Source organism: Epinephelus moara, chromosome 6 (assembly GCF_006386435.1).
Source record: "Epinephelus moara isolate mb chromosome 6, YSFRI_EMoa_1.0, whole genome shotgun sequence".
Classification (NCBI taxonomy): domain Eukaryota; kingdom Metazoa; phylum Chordata; class Actinopteri; order Perciformes; family Serranidae; genus Epinephelus; species Epinephelus moara.
In genome coordinates this window covers 28,045,692-28,053,151 of record NC_065511.1, presented here as the reverse complement: position 1 = coordinate 28,053,151, position 7,460 = coordinate 28,045,692, and the positions used below count along the sequence as shown (strand labels likewise).

The following is a 7,460-nucleotide window of genomic DNA, read 5'->3' as shown; positions in this document are numbered from 1 at the left end:
ACACACACACACACACACACACACACACACACACACACACACACACACACACACACACACACACACACACACACACACACACACACCTTTGACACACTTCTGTAGCACAGTACAGATGTTTAAAACAAAACACACAAATTAAAAACAAGAAAAAATCTTGGCCCCATCTGTTTAGACAGCTGTGAGATCAGGTTTGTAACTGCGATTGTAGTTATTCAGTTATAAACTCTCACATCTGAGTGGTTCCCATACGGAACTTACGTTAACTACAGAGCCAAAGAGATGACAAGATTAAATTGATTAAACACACACACACACACACACGTCATTGAAACCCATATCTCTCCTGCCAGAACAGAGGAACAGAGACTTTGACTGGCCTGTATACATATCAGCACCCACCTAATGGGTTGAGACATCTGATCCAAAGGGCGCCCGGACAGTTACTGAACTCGGCTTATGTTGATCGCGAAAAGATTTCAAGAGTTCAGGATCAGCAGAGCTAACATTTACATTGTCATAAGAAATGCAAAAGAAAAACTAATCACACAACTATGTGTGATGAATGAAAGCAGCTCTCAAGTGAAGATCAAATTTCACATCAAACTACTGCCTTTGACATCTTCTTTAAATAAAACTATAGGTATTCTCCTATTTGTGAGATTATCAAGACTAAGAGACACTTAGAGAGTGAATAAATCCCTACTTTGTCTTTGTAACATTTTAGGACTATGAATGGTCACCCGATCTGGACCAATGTTCACGCGGCTGCGGTCACCTAATACAAATAAAGCCACTTGATAACACTTGTTTGATTCAGCGTCTGTTGACCAGAGCCGGCGGAAAAGGTAAAAATACACTTTGTCACTTCTTTGCACATATTTGTTGTGAAGCGAATGAACACATTTGATTTGAAATCAGGGGATTTTATTTGACATTGTGCTGATTTTATTGCTGAAGAGGGACTGAACTGATAGAAAACATTATTTTAATAAAATAACGTGCTGAGAATACAGTGGTTGTGACATCTAACATGAAGTGCAGTTGGATTGACTTGACAGACAACTTCAGCCTTATAGAAATAATATCATGACATATAAGCTGCTGACGGTTGTGTTTCTCATGGCAGATGCATGTGAAAGAGCTTGTTTTCGGTCTCTTACTAATGCAAGGTATGGCTTTTAAAAGTATCTTCCTTCATCTTCAGTCTCACTTTCTTTAATTCTGGGCTTGTCACATCTTTGCTCTTTCTCATTGACAAACATCTGTGCAGCATGTGGCCCACTTTTGGCCCAGACAGCAGCCCCAAAACAACCCGACTCTCCAGGATTACTGCAGACAGCAGCCCCAAAACAACCCGACTCTCCAGGATTACTGCAGAGAAAGCCAGGTATCACTATCACAATCATTGTCGTTAATGCGAGGTACGCTGGGCCTCTCTGTGAATGATTGCCAGTTTTCAGAACTGTCAACATATTTTGTTTGTGTGCACATCGATGTGTTTGTGTGTGCATGTTATATGTACCTTGTTAGTCATCTGTGTGCTTGTGTGTCTCACAGGGAAGCCAAAGCTACGGTCCAGGGCTGGGGGGAACCAGTGCTGGGCTATTTTGATGCTTACTATGAAGACCACATCCAACCAGTGACCGGCAGCTATGCTGAATGGGCCTCTAATGTCAAAAGCTCTGTGTGGGAGAAGATCCAGACAACCATTGACAACTACAGGCCACTGAAAGGGACTAATTCAACTGATCAACCCTCTCAAAGCTAAAGCAGAGCTGAAAATAAATAAATATTCTTACCACATGACATATCTGCAATTCTCACCACTTGATGCTGGAGTGATCATGTCTTAAGGTTTCATTGGGCTCTGCTGGTTATGTCAAATACAGAGAATCTATAATAAATCTCTGTAGTGCCATCTATATATATAAATGGTGCTTCAACCCAACCCTCCTGAAACATACTGATTTCTGTCATTCTATAAGGGATCAAATCAAATTGTTCCAAATGATTTTAATGACTTTAAAGACTTTTCTATGAGGCCAAACTGTACCATAAGCATTTGGCCTCAGAGAGAAATACACAGCAGAATGATCCCAGTTGGAGAAAGTGATTGCTCCATTGGATCAGCTATAGAGAAAGATGTGGCTTGCTGGTCGACAAAAAGCTCAACTACAACCCTCTAAGCACTCAAAGGACATTAAGAGCCATTCTTAGGTCTAACCAGAAATATTATGAATAGGGAGATAAAGCACACAGGGTCTTGGCTTGGCAGCTGTCAGCAGAAAAGCAGAGGAGAACATAAGAACCATAAAGTCTCTTCGGACAGATAAGGACAGAATAACATCCAGTCTTGAGGAAATTACCTTTTTTATTTATCCTATTCTCTTCTTTACACTCATCTCATCACTGACTGACACCTCAGAGGTGGATAAATTTTTTTCCCTTGTAGAATTGCCTATCTTTGCAGACAAGGATTGTGATAATCCAGATTTACCTTTTATGGCTACAGAAATAAATATTATGGGATCCTCTCTACAATCAAACAAATTCCCTCTGTAATGACGGCTTGCCCTTTGAATTTTATAAGTAATATAAAGACCTCAAGGCGAACTCAAAGCCTGCCTGAAACATTTTCCACATCTCTTATTACTGTTATTCATGAAAAAAAAAAAAAAAAAAAAATAGGGATAGCGTGTAGTTTATCACACCTGAGGGTAGGCAAGGTGACAAAGTTTGGCCGATTTAAAATTCCATAGCCCTGACCTAACCTCAACCAAATTACATCACCATTGTTAACACAACAAAAACAAAGAACAGCTCTGACTCTTCAAATGTTCATCTATGTTTCATAGCAATATGCTGGAACGGCCATATCTTTTTTAAGTCCTCAATAGATTCAAATTCGGCACCCCATATATCAAACTTAGCTCCAAGCCAAGATCAGCTGGCTTGGGGCTCAACACATGTTTTCCCTTTTTGGAGGCAGCAGGCAAGGTTGCCCTTTAAGCCCTCTTCTCTTTGCTGTAGCCATGGAACACGTAAAAAAAAAAGCCATAGTACAAATAAAATAAGTTTCTTTGCAGACAATATTTGTTTGTTCCTTACCGACCCACTGGGCTCTCTTAAGAGACTATTCACATTGTTGGTTTGATAAAGCTCATTTCAGGACATTAGATCTACGTGGACCACAGCAAAATTCTCTACCTAAACGTCAACAACCTAAAGAATCTCTATAAATTGAACTATCCCATCTTAATTCAAAATGTGGAAGCAGACCTGAACAGATGGATAGACTTACCTTTAATGTTAACTGGGGAGTTGTATCAAAATGGATGTTTTACCAGGACTATTTATGTATTTAAGTCTTTGCCTATACCTATACCTGGGTCCTTTTTAAACACCTAGATAAGAAAATGTAAAATAGGTGAGAAAATGTATTTGGAGCAACAAGACTCCAAGGATTAGATAAACTAATATGGGATGACAGCCTTGGAAGCCTTCATCTTTCAAACTTCACAATGTATTAATGGGCATCACAAAATTGTTTCCTCTTTGTTTGAACTTCATCCGGTCCCCTCTTGGACTCAAATAAAATTAAACTTGGTGAAACCTTTGCATGTAATATTATATACAAATTGAATTCTGAAAATATCTCAGTTAAAACAAAGAATCTCCTCACAATACATTTCTCAAACTGGTGTGGGATCTGTAAATTCTTCGGCCAACAAACAGACTGGTTGCCTTAAACACCCTTATGGCAAAACAAGCCTTTTTTTACCAGGGGTTTTTGATAACAAAATATTTAAATCTGCCATGAAAGGAAATAACTCAGAAAACTGCTAAAGGGGACTCTGTCATTCGAGTAGTTAAAAGATACCTACCAACTTTCTAATAAGCCTTTCTTTACCTTCCTGAGACTCGAACTTTTGTTTGGTATGAATTTTTTAATTTTCCTAGCTATTTGGGATCAGTAGGACCTGATAAGTAGAAAAAATTCAACATTGTCAATAATAATTAAGTCCCAATGTCCCCAAACGAATACTTTATAATTAACAGTGTCTTATCTTGTTACTGTTGGTAAGATTGGTCAAATTTGTTGCCACATCAAACTATAAACATTATTAATCATAAGTAAAGAAGTTTTGACCATAAAATGTGATCAGGTTTGGACCTTGTCTGCTTTTGTGTCGGGATCGGCTGCAGACTGACTTGGCAGAGATGGCTGCCATCTTGGTTTCACATGGATTAGTGTATTGTGCTCTTACTACCACTAGATGGCACAAAAAGTGTCCATGAATGAGGACAACAGGTCTAAGTTAAGTAGAATGATGTATAAGGTCAAGTAAACCCAAAATGTGATGTGCTCATATGAGGACACAGGGTCTCATATACTAACGGATACTATACAGGCTCTCTCAGTCAGCGATTTATTGACCCAGGCCTGATGTAGACACATGACTGTCACTGTGATAGTATCTCTTGTGGGTACCCACCTATGTAATGTCTCCCATGTATGTTTTGTTATGTCTTATTTTGTTTTATTTGACCTTGTTGACATTGTTGACAATGTGACTTTGTAATAGCTTGTTTGCAATCACGTGACTATTAGCCCACAATGTGCAAAATTCAGATGGAGGGCAGGAAGTGATCAATCCATGTACTGTGTGAATTGGACATAGAGGTGAGTGAATACATGAAACTGTCGGATGCACCTGCTGGCAGCAGGTAGTATCAGAAAACTGAGATCTTATTTTGGATGTGATCCATACAAAACAAAAAAAAGTTATTTTTCTCATGACTTGAGTGATTTGCTGGGTGTGGAAAGGATCGTCGTCACAAATTACCTCATACTCCAGACCTCCTAATGTTACTAACAATACACAGAGAACCGATGAAAGCGTACAAGACTCTAGAGGACTATGACTTTTCAACTCTGTACATGAATGCGCTGCTGTCAGGCTAACATTACTAACATTAGCGGAGCTGAGCTACTACTTTCTAGAGCGTGGTCTCATTTCAAAGTCATCGAAATCCGGCACTTGGGTTTTGACTTGCGGTATCAGATACTGACGAAAAAAGCCGTCCTTTAACGTCAGCATGATATGCGGCCCGATGGCCGGTTATAGTTTGAAGGCGCTTGTTGGCATCAGGGGAAACACAGTGGCACAAGAACCAAAGTTCTTGGGTGAAAGTCTGAGTAGGGCAGGTTGGAAGGGTGGTCCATGGGTCCAACAAACACCAACCTTCACCCAGGAGAGAGGTGTTTGCATCCCGTAAGATTATAAAGCCAAACCCTGTTCTTTTTTCCTAAACCTAGCCACATGCTTTTGTTGCCTAAACCCAACCATGTGTGTTGAAAACATCAATTCACAGTGTTGAACCATTTATTTTGAAAGAGACTGTATGTAAACTTTACATTTCCTGTAAAAACAGAAGTGTATTTTGAAAGAACTTGCCACGGTGTCCTAGAACGTCAACACCCAACACACCCAGGGTATCTTGCACGTCGTATGTGGCTGTGGAAAGTCCATGACCAAAACATTAATATGTGACAAGGTCAGAGTGAGAATATGTTGCTTTCTACCTACTAGGTCAACTGTTCCCAAAGGTCTGTTGAAACAACGTTAAAAATCTGGGTCGTAGCTAAAAGAAGTTGAGAAGTTGTCACAGCACATTGTAAAAGCATCCAACTCCGGCATGATTAATACAGCATTATAACATTTCCATTTGAAATTAGTTGACTCCACTCCTCCAGACTGAAGATGGAGATTTTTGATCCACACCTGTCGCTGTTTCTCAATTACTTTTTTTCACATTTTTTTCCATTTTACATCCTACTATTTTCGGCACTCTAAGTGACCTTCGTTTTAACCAAATTTGACCAATTGGAGCAGTGGTTAAGCACTAATCACTGGCATATGTGCAGTGTTGGTAGTCTTTGACTTCGGTTGCCTGCCCGCCATCTGGACAGCACACAGATGTATGACATCATATGCAAAGAAGCTATAAACAGAATCAGCATGACGCTGTGCTAACATCAATCAATCCCAGGTAGAGAAAAGGCAGTTGAATTTATTTGTGGAGCTATGTAAAATCAACAGTCTTGTTGATTTATGTTGTTATTTTCAGCTGTTACTGTTTCAAAATATATAGTTCAACACTGTGGTCCAACCTCTCTGACTCTTCTGCTGTGCTTATTTCATGTACTTGCTTTGCTGTCTTCTTTGATGAATCTGCTGGCATGGAAGCACTACAGGGCCACAGCAAAAACTGTCTCTTGTAGTTGTGTATTCTTATTCTGTTGCTTAAATTTGAAAATAAGTTTGGCCAGTGTGTTCTGCCTCTCTGCATGGGGTATTAACCATCATTAAATCATGACTGGTCAATACTACTCAGACTACAACTGGAAACCAGAAAACTTTTCATCCCAAAAAAAAAAGAGATGGAACAAATACAGTTAACACGGAAGACAAAGTAAAACCTTTAAATCATTATCAAATTGGTCATTTATCACTCAGCTTGGAGGCTGTCTCAGGGTATAAGCATAAAAAGTGAAGGTAGAAATCCCAGCATGCATTGCTCTGGGTACAGTACAATGTGTCTAGACATGACCCAACTGATTGGCCTACTAACCCTTTGACTCTGATCTATCTCTGAGCAGACATCATACAGTGATTCTGACTTCAGGTCAAAGAAATGTCAATTAGCACAATTTAATCTACTCAAAAATATCTTTCATTGCCAAAGATAATATCTTTTAAAAGTTTTCTGCCATGTTAAGTGTGATGTTTATGACATACGTGCACTGTGACATTTTGCCAACACAACACTTATGCAGTATTATCAGGAGGGCTCCAAGTGCATCACCATATGAATACAGATAAACTTGAATATGAGGAACATTGCATAACCACTTAGTCATATTTCAACATACATTATTTAAAGTGAATATCATGTACACTGGACTTTGTTCAGGTGTGTGTGTGTGATAGTGCATGTGCACACATATGTGTGTGTGGGTGTGTGTATGCTCATCAGATGACGTTTGTTTGCAGTCCCCCCCTATATCATCCGGTCCAGATGTGAGCTCTGAGTTACAGACAACTCGCTTGCAGAGAAGACTGTCACATCTTGGATCTGTACATCCAACACAGCAGCAGGTAATCACTCTTGTCACTGCAGCAGCCTTTGCAGCGTCTCTATTTTAAAAAGATTTAGGTATTGCATTTTTGCATTCAGTGTTTGCAGTTTTACCAACTTGTTTATCGTCTCCTGAGGTTAAAATGTCAAATGCAGAAAAGAATATTGATTCACCAAACGGAGAGATCAATTTTAAGTTCTTTTCATTTTTCTCTTTTGTTTCAGACATGAATGCAAAATACGCCTTGGCGCTGATCCTCGCTCTGCAGGGTAGGCAAAGCAACCTATGAATTTTGTTCTCAACTAAAGCTTAA

The 7,460-nt window shown here is 39.4% G+C and overlaps 2 long non-coding RNA genes across 2 annotated transcripts; both read left to right on the top strand.

Moving 5' to 3' along the window:
* Positions 1-6: 6 nt before the first annotated feature.
* Positions 7-1,342, top strand: LOC126391700 (uncharacterized). The gene is made up of 3 exons (XR_007570112.1): positions 7-848; positions 1,130-1,172; positions 1,274-1,342. It is a non-coding gene; the product is annotated as an uncharacterized LOC126391700 (long non-coding RNA).
* LOC126391698 (uncharacterized) lies at positions 1,336-1,809 on the top strand. The gene is made up of 2 exons (XR_007570111.1): positions 1,336-1,390; positions 1,561-1,809. It is a non-coding gene; the product is annotated as an uncharacterized LOC126391698 (long non-coding RNA).
* The last annotated feature ends 5,651 nt before the right edge of the window (positions 1,810-7,460 follow it).